Source organism: Nyctereutes procyonoides, unplaced genomic scaffold, assembly GCF_905146905.1.
Source record: "Nyctereutes procyonoides isolate TBG_1078 unplaced genomic scaffold, NYPRO_anot_genome, whole genome shotgun sequence".
Lineage (NCBI taxonomy): Eukaryota > Metazoa > Chordata > Mammalia > Carnivora > Canidae > Nyctereutes > Nyctereutes procyonoides.
This window is the reverse complement of record NW_026575048.1, coordinates 22,215,427-22,229,006: the sequence shown is the minus strand read 5'-3', so window position 1 is coordinate 22,229,006 and position 13,580 is coordinate 22,215,427. Positions and strand designations below refer to the sequence as shown.

Here is a 13,580-nt window from a genome sequence, read left to right as displayed (position 1 = left end):
GGAGACCCGAGATCGAGTCCCACATCGGGCTCCCTGCATGAAGCCTGCTTCTCCCTCTGCCTGTGTCTGCCTCTCTCTCTGTGTCTCTCATGAATAAATAAATAAAATCTTTTTTTTTTTTTAAAAAAAGTACTGGACACCCAGTGTCTTGACAACAGCACCGTGTCCCCTGAAGACACTCGATGGCAAACTGTGCCTTGAGTCCACCCGGTCGTCCCTTGGAGGACCCATTTGGTCCAGACTCCGTGAGCCGCCGGAGCTGGGTGCCAGCCCCATGAGTGGACCCCGGGCAGGCCCAGGAAGCCCTCCACAGGGCAGGGGGCCGAGCTGCAGCTGACTTTTCCCACAGAGACGGGACAGAGGTGTGGGGGGTGGCCAAGGCTGAGCCCCGCCTGCCCATGACTCCCCAGTGGCTGCAGAAGCCCCTTGCTTTTGAAAATCCTGGGCAAGGGGGTCAGCTGAGGGAGACCAGAACCCAGGAACAGTTTTCGCGTTTTACCCTTTCTGTATTGCGCTGCAAACCCTACCGATTGCATCACCTCTCTTAATACAATAGATCTAGGGGTTAAAAAGTGTTAGCCTGATGTTCTTTTAAATATATAGAAATATTCCCCACCCTTGCCACCAAAGATGAGTATTTGTTTTTTAAAAATAAACACTTGGCAAAGATGCCATGCGGTGCCCCTCGCACAGGTGACTGTTGTGCAAGCCGGCCCGCCCACCGGCCGTGGGTGGGGACCTGCCCACAGCAGTCACCCCGCTCCTAACAACTCCTCAGGGCACACCCTGCTCATTAGGCCCCAGCCCCGCCCCGCCGCCCAGACTCCTGGTCGAACCAGAATGCCAGGGGCGGGGGGGTGGCTCCTTGAGCCATGAACAATGGGCTGTGAGGAGTTAATCCAGGTTCAGGCCGAGAAACCTGGGTGCTGGAGCTCAGAGGCTCCCTCTGCTATGCCTAGGATGGGCTCATGGGGTCTACACAGTGGCCAGGCTCCCGTCTCCTTGGGGGCCAGGGAGCAGCAGGGGCCCCCGGAGGGAGCCAGCAGAGCTCTAGGCAGTGAAAATAGATGTGTGTTCAGACGCTGCCTCTCTCAGTGGAGGGCTGAGCCTGCAGACATTATCTCACTCCTGCTCAATGTCCCTCCAGGCAGGTAAGGGATGGGACTTGTTCCTGCTTTATAGCTGGGGAGCCCAAGCGGAGAGGACGGGAAGGCAGAGAGAGGAGGCCCCGGCACAGCCTAGCCTGGGCAAAGGCCCCTGCCGGCCCATCTTCCTGCCCCCCAAGGTAGGTGCTGCCCCCTGGGAGTAGGGATGTGCCCCCTGAAACAGGCTGACTGCTCCTCCTAGCCCCACCTCAGCTTGCAGCCCCCCAGATCACCCAGACCTGGCTCCCCTACCTCTAGCCCGCCCCTCTGCCTTGTTTGCAGTGCTGCTGGCCTCCGGGCACTGTGTGGCATGAGGAAGGCTGGGGCTGCCCAGCCCGGCCCCACCTGGGAAGTACATCTCACAGGCGCTTCTGCTAACTCAGGATAAACCGGATTGGGGTTAGGCAGGTGGCAACATGCTGTTATTTGTGGAGGCTCCTGTCCCATGACACTGGGAGGGTGAGGGTGGCAGTCATCTCTGCCAAGTCACGGACTGGGGCCTGCTGGGGAGCCCAGATGGAGTCCAGGCCACACGCTGGAGGCACAGCATCTGTGCAGAGCCATGGAAGCTGCCAGGAGAGAGCCCAGGCCTGGGACACAGGAAACCCCAACACAACAAACACAGAAACCTCAACCCAGCCACTACCTGCCTAGGGCAGCCTTCCCCTCCTAGGGCCTCATCTATCCAATGAGGGCGTTGGATTAAATGAGATGTTCTCAATTCATAATCCCTCCACTGTCATTAGGCTGTGTTCCCTGACTCTCAGTCCCTCCACTATTTTTCTCAATAAAACCGACTCAAGTTGGGGAATTAGAATTAATCTGTCTAAATTAAAGGCTAGGCAGGGAGCCATGGCAGAGGCTGGGCAGGTGCAGCTCTGGCCAGTCAGCCCTGGGGCCTCCTGAGAAGAGTAAAAAGCCAACTATGAGCCAAGGGACCTTGCCTTGCACCTTCTGCACAATCCCGACCCCAAACCTCGATTTTGAGAAGCTTACTCAACTTTCTCCAGGTCTCCAAAGCCAAGGCTAAGGTACTTGGGCCAGAGTCCTCCCTGGAGATGTGTGTACAGAGGCCCTGTAGGGGTCATGCAAGATGGGAGCCATGAGCCTTCAGTAGAGAGCCCCTCAAGGTGCCAAAGACCAGCCACAGGGCTTGCGGAAGAGTCAGAAGTCCTCTTAAAACCAACTCTGCCCTAGACATTCTTCCACTAGGAAGGCCCAGACCAAAGAACCTCCAGGCTCTACAAGCCCTTTTACCAACCACTTGAATTGGGTAACCATTTGAAGAGTGTGTTTTGGTTGACAAAGCATTTTCCTATACATGATGTCATTTGATCCTCATAGCAATACAATGAGATATTTTCCAATTTTACAGAGGGCAAAACTAAAGCTCAGAGTTTAAGCAACTTGCTTAAAGGATCCCAACCAGGAAGTGGAAGAACCAGGACTGGGCACCTGGTGGTCAAGTTCTGAGAACAGCGCTCTTTCTAGGACACCGTGTCCTTCTTTCCAGCCCTAGGGACCCAGAAACACTCCACTGGGACTCAGACAATAGGCTGAGGTTCTCCCAGCTAGCAAGGCTATGCATCTGCAACGTATCTGCTCTGTGTCTGCAGTCCAAAGGGCCTAGAGAACCACCATACTGTTGCCCTGGACCATACCCGGGTCCACAGAGAAGGACAGTAATGCAGTTTCTCTGTAGCATGTCTGAAACTGAGGGCAAACCTTCCCTGAGGCTTGTAAGGACTGGATTTTCCTCCTGCTAAACTCCATGGTGTTCTTTCTCAGAGGAAGTGACCCTGAAGCTGCCTTCAAATCTCTGAAAACGAACAGGGAATGGCCATCTTCTGTGAGAACTATGGACAGAAAGAGAAAGAAATAGATGGAACACAGTGTAAGGAAGGACCATGTAAAGATGAATTCTCCAGCCATGAGAACTGCCTGGGGATGTAAATGGCTACTTTGTAAGATAGGGTCCCCATCACTGGAGGAGTTCACAAAGACTAAGTAGCCATTCTGCCCTGAAAATGTTATATAGGAAATTCAACCCCTAGAAGGCTAAGTGGGAAGAATGGACTACCTGATATCGACGCTTCTTCATACCGAGAGCCTACGATGAAATGGGAATTATTTCACCTTCTATTTGCATCCCAGAAATCCCCTAATGAGTGCCATTTTGGATCAAGACAGAGTTTTTGCTGAGTGTCTCTATTGCCTGCTATGAGAGACTAGGAAGGAATGGAGGGAAAGAGTCAAGAAGTAGGGCTGGGAGTGAGTATGGTGGCCCCCAAACCCAAACAAGGTCTGCCATGGGAAGTTTCTTCTGGACCTCCACACTCTGAGGGGTGAGTGTATTAAGGCCATGATTATTTGCCCTCTCTAGAGGTAACTGGGGCATTCTCATTGATTTGGGCAGCTAGCCACAGACCTGTCTAAGCCCATGGCAGCTGTCCCCTTTGCCACAGTGACCAAAATGAGTTGTCAGGCCAGGTCAAGGCAAGCCCCGCCTTGGCCATGAGTGTTGGCCAGCTACCCATATCCAGGAGATAGCTGGCTGAGTCATTGGTCATCTCTTTTTTGCAGCCGTCCTGGATCTTTCATATTGAAGAGTTCCCTTGGGACACTTGAGTACCTGGAATCTGGAATGTGGAATTGCAGGTGGAGAGATTTGGCACTAGCACCCCACGACTATCCATGGAATACCCCAAGCTACAGAATTGTCTGCCACAGTTTGTGAGGGTTAGGAGACACAGACTATCCCCCTCCTCCAGAAAGTCTCCCAGGATTGTGCTCAGTTGATGAATAGAGGGTGGTACCTTCCACCCCCACCATCCTCTATGACCACTCACTGTCTGCTTGGTTTTTGTTCTTTCCCTGGAGGCATGTACTGCCAACCTGGAGAGGTTGGGGGTGGGGGCACCGAAGCTTGGCCCAGCCTGACCCATGTTCTTTTAGGAGTCCTGGGAGCTGCTCCCACTCCTTCAATTGATCCATGCTTACTGAGCTGCCATGTACCTACAAACCAGAAAGAACAAACACCTCATAGAAAAATGGGCAGAGTCTATGGACAGGCAATTCCCTGACCTGGCCTTGCCACTTATTTGCTGTGTAAATTTGGGCAAGTAACTTAACTATTCTGTGCCTGCCTTTAAAGGGGCGATTAAGGTAAAATGAGACCATTTAAGGTAGGACCCTAATCTAATCTGACTGGTAGCCTTAGAAAAAGAAGAAGAGACAAAAAGATGGGCACACAGAGAGAAGATCATGTGAAGCGATAAGAAGAAGATGGCTATCTGCTAGCCAATGAGAGAGGTTTCAGAAAGAACTAACCCCGTGGGCACCCTGATCTTGGACTCCCGGCCTCCAGAACTCTGAGAAAATAAATTTCTGTTGTTTAATCCACTCAGTCTTTGGCATTTCATTATGGCAGCCAGAGCAGACTAATACACCACCTCAAGCACCAGAACAGCATCTGACATATAGTACACTCTCAGTAAATACTAATTACTACCATAAATATTATGGTTTATCTCAGCTGCATACAACCACATTAATTTCCTATTGCTGCTATAACAAATTGCCACAAACTTAGGGGCGCCTGGGTGGGTCAGTGGTTGAGCGTCTGCCTTCAGCTCAGGTCGTGATCCGGGGTCCTGGGATCGAGTCCCACATCAGACTCCCCTGTAGGGAACCTGCTTCTCCCTCTTCCTATGTCTCTGCCCCTCTCTCTGTGTCTCTCATGAATAAATAAAATCTTTTAAAAAAAGATACTACAAATTTATTATCTTATAGTTCTATAAGTCAAAAATCCCATTGGGCTAAAATCAAGGGTTCTGTAGAGCTGCATTCATTCTGGAGGCTCCAGAGAAGAATCCATTTCCTTGCCTTCTCCAGCTTCTGGAAGCAACTGGTCTTCCTTGTCTGGGTCTGTTTCCTCTAATTTAAAGCCAACAGTGTAGCATCTTCAAATCTATCTTTCTCTGACCCTCTTGCCTCCCTCTTATAAAGGCTCTTATGATTACATTGGGACTGCCCAGATGATCCAGGATAACTTTCTTGTCTCAGGGTCCTTAACTTAATTACATCTGCAAAAGTCCCTTTAACCATAGAGGGCCACATATTCACAGATTTAAGGGATTTGAACATGTACATCTTTGGGAGAAGGGGCATTATTCTGCCTACCACCTGTACAGTTCATTATTAAGTGACAAAAGCAAGCCACAGAACAATGCATATGGGTAAATCTCACATATGTAAGAAAATACTAAATCGATTTATACAGAGAGAAACATGAAAAACTATTAACTATGATATTTTCTGGGGAGGGACTTGAGGCTTATGCTTTTTGTGTACCATTTTCTTTTTTTACAGTATGTACATATTCACGAATTACTTGTGGAATTTTTAGAAATTTTAAATAATTCAAAGCAAAAAGGAAGAGATGTGTACTTCCTTGTGTACCTGGGTCTAGAGACATCAAACAAGTCAATAGCATCAAATCTTCTCAGTAGGTGTTCTAAGAAGTGTGAGCCGATGGTGGCAGCTGGAGTGAGGGTCCTTCAGTGACACTGCCTGAAGTGACACCTCTGCTGAGTTCTGAAGAAAGAGAAGGTGTTTCCCAGGAAGAGAGGAGGGAGAGGAGTGTCATCCATGATGAGGGGCTTCAAGGTACACTACTCGGCTGCATGGCTGTGGCCAGACCCCTGCAGAGGTGATGGGTAAAAGGCAAGGAAGCTCACACCTGTTGAACTCCTACCTGCTGAGTCCTGTGCTGAGTGGTGTTGTGGGTACCTCCTCATTGGATGCAAGGGGACCAAGGCTATGTATGTTGAAGGGTAAGAGGATCTGGACTGGAGGAGAAAGGACATGGGAGAAGGTGGCAGGGGGCTGGGCAGGGTCTGTTCCTGGAGCAGTTGATACAGAAAAGGAGGCATGAAGGAGGGGACAAGTAGGGCCAGTGCTGGAGGCAATAACTTCCTTCACCCTACACCTTACACTTCTGGGTGCCCCATTCATATCCTCAGCCCCCAGGCAGGTGTGGGTTGTAGGTCAAGGTCTCAGGCAGCCTCTCTAGGGGTGGAGGGTGCTTCCAGGCCTGACCCCAGACCTGCCACCTCAGGGCTGATTACAGGTCTCCACGCGGTACCCGAGGCATCTGGCCACAGACCAGGCTCAGGGTAACCAGGTGACCACACTAAACCACTTCTCTTAGTTCTTTGGGTCTGCCATTAAGAAAATGTCACAGGTAGGTGGCTTATGAGCAACAGAATTTCTTTCTTACATTTCTGGAGGGTGGAAGTCTAAGATCAGGGTGCCAGCATGATGGGTGAGGGCCCCTCTCTGGTCTATAGACTGTTGACTTCTTGTATCTTCACATGGTAGAAGGGGGATGAGGGGTATCTCTGGGGCCGCTTTTATAAAAGCACTAATCCCATTCATGACCTAAATCACCTCCCAAATGCCCCACTTCCCAATACCATCACCTGGGTGGGGTTAGACTTCAACATATGAATTTGGGGGGGGGGACACGGGGATGAGGCTGGATCTGCAGGCGGGGGGAAAGCAAGCCGAGGGGCTTCCATCCATGGCAGGTGCTTGTCCTGACTTGCAAAGAGAACGCAGCTGTGTCCTGAGGATGTCACTGCAGACACGACTTGAGACACCTGTCAGTGGCAGAGGGGAGAGGTGACAGGGGAAGTGGGATTAGATTAGAGGGTGGCCAGTCCCAGTATTCAAGGGGCATGCTGGCCCAGATGATGGACTCAAATCTGCTCTGCCAGTTTCAAGCTGCGTGACCTCAAACAAGTTACTTAACCTTTCTGGGTCTCAATCTCCCCCATCTCTACAGTGGGGTAATGATAGTATCTGCCTCATAGATTACTGTTTATTAGGTGTTTGGAACAGCTGGAGCCTAGGGAGGCCTGTTGCATTAGTGCTCATGGTCATTCCTGTGGACTCTCCATGGATGTCCCAGCTGGGCCTCGCAAAGAGCCCCTGTAGGGTCCCCACACTACCATGTCTCTACCCGCAACCAGCCACTGGCTCACCCCTGCTCCTGGGGCCCATGGGGTTGCCCTGGTAGCAGCACCGCTAGCACAGGAAGGGAAGGGAGTGCTGGCCCTAGGGGCAGGGAATGACAGTAGCCATGGCCCCTAGGGTGGGAAGAGAAGGAGGAGGCAGGGTTCCAGAGCAGCAGAGACCCCAGCAGGGAGGATTGCCCAGGGCAAAGGCTGTTGGTCAGTAAATGGAGGGCACTGGGGTATCAGAGAAAGCTTTACAGGAGCCAGAGCTCTGTTTCACAGTGCCGAGGTGTGTCAGGATCTCGGGGACTATTGTGAAAAATTCCCAATAGAATTATTTTCAATTCACTTTAACTGGACAGAAGATCTGTATGTCAGGTAGCACTTTTGAGAAGGTGGGGACAGGTATCAAGTCAGAGAAATGCTGAGGAGTCTGTGTCCCCTCGGGAGAGGCAGGGTGGGAGGTTGGCTGTGGGCAAGGGGCTTTGGAATATTAAAATCGCACGAGGAGAGGAGGGGTGTCTTGATCCCTTGGAGCCCAGCTATCTTCCACAAAGTGAAGCAGGATAGAGCCTCAGTACAGAGGAGCTCAACAAAACCACCCTGGTTCGCTAAGGAGTGGCAGAGCTGGGAAACGGTAGCAGCCTGTAGTTTTCTGATTCCATTGCCCAATGAGAGTGAGGGGCATTGTTCAGGTGTGAAATCCAGGGATCAATTCACCCGTGGGTTAGGGATTCTAAGAAAAGGCTTGACCAAGGCCGGGGTGGAAATGATCACAGAGGAAGATGGTGCCCACTGTAAACTGTGCAGCCTTGAATGACTTGCTTCTACTCTCTGGGCTCCACCTCCTTGATGTCGTAATACAGAAGGATGGCTGCATAATGATAGCATTCATCGTTACGCAGGGCTTACTACACCTGAGTCACCTTATGTACATTATCTCACACAATCCTTCCTACAACCCTGGGCTGTAGGTATCCAAATCCTCATTTTATGGATGAAAAATGGAAATTCAGGGAGGTTAAGTAACTTGTCCAAGGCCATTCAGATAACGAGAGACCCGGCGTGGGAAAGCCTTGAGCACCCGCTAAGGCCACACTGGATCCCTCTGGGCCAGCTCTGTACTCCATCCTCTGCATGAAAAGTCAGGGGAAGCCCACCTGGATTCTGGAGAGGCCATAAGGGCCAGGCTTGGAGCCAGGAGGGCAGAGAATGGGCAGGGATGGCCCAGACTACCAGAGTGAGGGGCAGAGGTGGGAGCCCTGACACCCTCCGTAACACGCACACCCTGTTCTGTTCTCACAGGCCTAAGAAAGGTGGCTGCCTTGAGTTTACCCTGAGCTCCTCTTTCCGAGCTTACACACATCCTTTACACAGCAGCTTCTCACTCTTCCACTTAATACAATAATAACTTCTATGGAAACCTCTACAGAGGAACTTGGCAGACAGGGCTCATGTGCTACTAACAACCACCCTGGCAGGGGATGTCATCACCATCGTCATCATTTCCACAGTCAACTGAGGTGGAGACATGGCCAGGAGCAGGGGCTGCAGCATCACTTATGGCTCTGTAATGACCAATTAATTGCATGGCTTTGGACAGGTGACCAGTGTGTCAGAGCCTGAGCTTCCCCATCTATTGCTTGGGGATGGTTAGAAGAACTAAATACAGAGTGGATGGGCTGTGCTCAGCACCCTGCTCATGCAGAGTCAGCAACCAGCAGTGAGAAGTTTTTCTTTTTCAGGGCCCTTTTCTTTTTTTAAGATTTATTTATTTATTTATTTATTCACAGAGAGAGAGAGAGAGAGAGAGAGAGAGAGAGAGAGAGAGACGCAGAGACACAGGCAGAGGGAGAAGCAGGCTCCATGCAGGGAGCCTGACATAGGACTCGATCCTGGGTCTCCAGGGTCATGCCCTGGGCTTGAAGGCAGAGCTAAACTGCTGAGCCACCGGGGCTGTCAGGGCCCTTTTCTAAAACAATTTTTTTAGAGCAGTTTGAGGTTCACATCACGACTAAGAGGAACACGCAGAGATTTCCCATATAGCCCATGGCCCCACACAGAGCAGTACGATTGACTGTCCACGAACCTGCGCTGGTCATGTCAGCCCACAAATGACACATCATTGTGTAAAGCCCAGTGTTTACATTAGGGGTCACTCTTGGTGCTGCACGTTCTATGGGTTTGGACGAACATAGGAGGCCATCTCCCCGTCATTATGGTATCGCACAGTGTAGCTTGGTTTCCTCAAGACTTCTGTGTTCCTCCTAGCCAGCCCTACCTCCTCTCTAACCCTTGGCAACCACTGATTTTTCTACTATCTCCTTAGTCTCGCCTTTTCCAGAAAGTCATGTAGGTGGAATCATACAGCATCGTAGCATTTTCAGTTTGGCGCTTTTTTTTTTTTTTTGACATAGTAAGATGCATTTAAGATTCTTCATGGCTTTTCATGGCTTGGTAGCTCATTTCTTTAGCGCTGAATGATATTCCATTATCTGGATGGACCACAGTTTATTTTTCCATCCATCAACTGAAGGATATCTTGGTTGACAATTATGAATAAAGCAGCTATAAACATCTGTGTGCAGTGTTTGCAACTCCTTTGGGTAAAAACGTGCTCGCTTCGACAGCACATATACTAAAATCCTTTGGGTAAAAACCCCTAGGAACACCATGTCAGGTTTGTAAAGAATATGCTTAGCTTTGTGAGAGACTGTCAAACTGTTTTCCAAAGCGGCCGTGCCATTTTGCGTTCCCACCAGCAATGATTGTGGCTTTTATTTTTATTCAGAAATAAAAAGGGCCTTGCTTAAGAGTACACAGCCATTAGTTGGCAGGACAGGGACCAAAAAGTAATCCTTCTGGTTCCACACTGTGGGCGGTTTCCCTTTGACCACACTGCCCATCAGCCAGACAGGCCAATCTCCTGCCCTCACAAACACATTCACACTTACTCACCATTGCTTTTGAAACCTGATTCTTGTTGCAGATGTATCCTCTTCTGTCCCATCCAGGAAAGCCCACTGTCTGTCTGGTCCCTGTATCTGAGAGGCTTGTGATGATCTTGCACGACACCCAGGTACATACAGGGGCCAGCATCCAGGTGTTCCAAGCTTACCTGTACCTGGAGGAGAACCAGGTGGCTCTGGGAAGCCCCTTCTCCTTGAAGGGCCGACTCAGCCAGCCCTAGAGTCCTAGGAGTCACCATGCCCTCATCAGGGACTGGCAGAGGAAAAGAAATGGTCCCCACACCCACCCCTCAGTCCAACTCCAAGTCTGCCTGTGCTTGCTTCCTTCCTTCCTTCCTTCCTTAGGTGAAATTCACATAACAAAATTAATCATTTTAAAAGTGTACAATTCAGTGGCATTCAGTATATTCAGAATGTTGTACAACCAACTCTACCCAGCTTTAAAGAATTTTCATCACCCCTCCGCCCAGAGAAAACCCTATACCCACTAAGCTGTCACTTTCCCTTCTTCCTTCTTCCCAACCCCTGGCAACCACCAACCATTTGCCTTTTTGGGTTTACCTATTCTGGTCATGGAATAAACAGAATCTGTCTCCGGTTCCACACACGTCTCAGACCACACTTTCTGTAACTTCCTGAGGAAGGAGGAAGAGTAGAGATCTCTCTGGCTGCCTTTGCCTCTGACCCTGCCCCACTGTCCACAGTGCCCTGTGCCTTCTGCCCTTAGTGTCTGTGATCCAGTTAATCCATTCTGTGCCATTTCCTATTTCTATTAACTGTCGTGAACAAAGGACTTTGACAGTTCCTAATTCATTCAACAAATTGTTCATGAGCTAGCAGAGGAGATGGGGAAACAGTCCTTACAACCGTGTGATCAGGCAATGGTATGGATTTTTCAGAGAGGCAGGGAAACTCATAGAAGAGATGCATAACCCAGCCTTGGGGTGAAGGAGGTGAGGGAAGAGAACATGGGGCCCCCAACTGTCTTCTTCACCTGTTTCCTCCGGATTTAGTACAGTCCCCAGCACATGGAACAGGCTGAATGAACAGGTCAATCAACCAATTAATGCAGCTAAGAGCTAAGAGCTGAAGGATGAATGCAAATCTGCATAGCATATCTGAAACCTCATAGGCAAAGCTTCCCTTGCTTTAGTACACTGAAGGACATCTCCGTCTAGATAAATGTTGAAGGGAAGGGGGAGGCAGGAGAGAAGAGACGAGACCAGAGCTTTCAGGGCCTTGGAAACTTACACGACGGAGCATGGCTTTCACCTGGGTGCAAAGAGGAAGGGCTTTAAGCAGATTCACATTCAAGTTACTCATCTTTCTAGTCAGGAATAGAGATTATGATGATCTGATGATGTGCCAGGAGGACAGAACAGACATCATTCTTGTCCTCTAGCTGTTTCAACGGGAAACAGAGGTACTTAAAATATCATTTAAAATAATTAACTCAGGGATCCCTGGGTGGCTCAGCAGTTTAGCGCCTGTCTTTGGCCCAGGGCGTGATCCTGGAGTCCTGGGATTGAGTCCCACATCAGGCTCCCTGCATGGAGCCTGCTTCTCCCTCTGCCTGTGTCTCTGCCTCCCTCTCTCTCTCTCTCTGTGTCTCTCATGAATAAATAAATAAAACCTTTAAAAAATAAAATAATAAAATAAAATAATTAATTCAATAGTCACAAGGGCATGAGGTATTCTGAGGGATGCCATAGGTCAGGGAAAGCCTCCCAAAGTTGGTGACTTTTAGATTGAAACCTGAGAAATGAACAAGATTTGGTCAATTAAAGAGAGGCAAAGAGCTTTCCAGACTACACAAAAGCTTAAAAGGAGGGTCCTGAGCAAAATGTGCTGAAGGAACTAAGAAAAGTCTAGTGTGATTGCTATACACAGTATGAGGCTAGGAGTTTGATCAAGATGGGGCTGGGAGATACGTGAGGTTCAGACCCCAAAGAACACTCTTACACATTTTGGACTTACCCTAAGTCAAATAGGAAGTCTTGAATGATGTAAGCAGGATCGTATTTTGAAAAATGGAATAACTGGCATTTCTCTTCTGTGTTACTGTTCATGTGACCTTCCTCCTGGTCACTGCAATCATCTGCTTGCTTTGGAAGTGAAGTTAGGATTAGCAAAGAAACAAATGCAAAGGAGACAAGTAATATTTAGCTTCTGGCAGCCAAAATAGATATTTTTTCAGCCAGACAGAAGTCTTGAGAGAGACATTCACTGGTTAAGAAACAGGGTATTCTGGATGTCTTTAACTTCCTCTTCAAGATATCAATTGAGAAGCAAGTCTGACAGGACTGATGGTAGAACTTTACTTCAGGAAGAAAACAGAGGAGAAAGCCCCGCTCTTAGGTCTGAAGGATATTGGGGAGGAGGTGAGAGAGGAAGCAGGTGTGGGAGGAAGTCAGGTGTGTGTCCTAATCACCCATCTTCCATTTGAAGCCCCAAGCAGACGTGTGTTAGATGGGGGTGGGAGGTGATTTCTGTACATATCTATCTAGAGGTCTTCACATCAAAGTAAGCTTCCGTGTGGTTAATCACAGGGAAGTTTTGAATTTAACCTTATCTGTTGTGGTTGTGAGTTCAAGCCCCACGCAGGGTGAATTTAGTCTTCTCAATCCACCCTGGGTTTCCATGTTAAAATGATGGCTGCATTCAATCTTTAGCTGTGGGTTTTGTATAAAAAACTAACCAGAAGTAGATAGTTTGAAAGCCTGCACTTTCAAAAAATAAAATTCACTGAACAAGTATTGGCCATGGCCTGTCATTTAACAGCAGGTTCCTTATGGCCTTGTCCCTGGGCCCCAGAACCTACAGCAGCAGCAGGTAGACTGTGAACTGTCTGAAGCTCCCAGTACCCATTTCAAGCATAGCTGTGGGGGATGACGGGCCAGGAAGAACCTCCCAGAAGGAAAAGCCCAGAGACAGACAATGAATGAAAGAACTCTTCCCAGAGATGAGAACAAGGGCTGCCAGAGGGGCTAACCAAGCATTGTACTCCACTGCCCAGGAGGGAGGTCTTTATTCCTCCAGCCTATGAGCATTAGATGGTTTTGATGAAACGGCTCATGATGTGCTCCCTTTCCTGAGTGAGGGTCTTTACTGTAGTGAACACATTCCCATTCCACCCAGTGTAGAGTGGGGTCTTTAAGTTTATTGTTCTCATGTAGAGCTACACCTGAAGCCCATGGAGAGGATTGCATGTCGCCTGATAATCCCAGACCTTGATCTGCATGAGTTTTGGGGGTTGTCTCACCTGGAGAAGGAAAGATACAATTCAATGCATGGGAAAAGGGGAGCACATGAATTTTCAGGTGGCCAGAGGGCTGACTATGGCCGAGACTGCTAGTTGCCTACCCTAGTATCTGTCTTCCCCTCCTTTCTTACCAACACAACGCCCAGTTTTATTACTGAGATTGTATATAAGGTTGCACTTCTCA

At 49.2% G+C, this 13,580-nt stretch overlaps 1 long non-coding RNA gene across 1 annotated transcript; it reads left to right on the top strand.

The window, feature by feature from the left end:
• The first annotated feature begins 918 nt into the window (after positions 1–918).
• On the top strand, positions 919–4,547 carry LOC129511036 (uncharacterized). Its single transcript, XR_008664740.1, has 2 exons — positions 919–1,285; positions 3,729–4,547. It is a non-coding gene; the product is annotated as an uncharacterized LOC129511036 (long non-coding RNA).
• Positions 4,548–13,580: the final 9,033 nt, after the last annotated feature.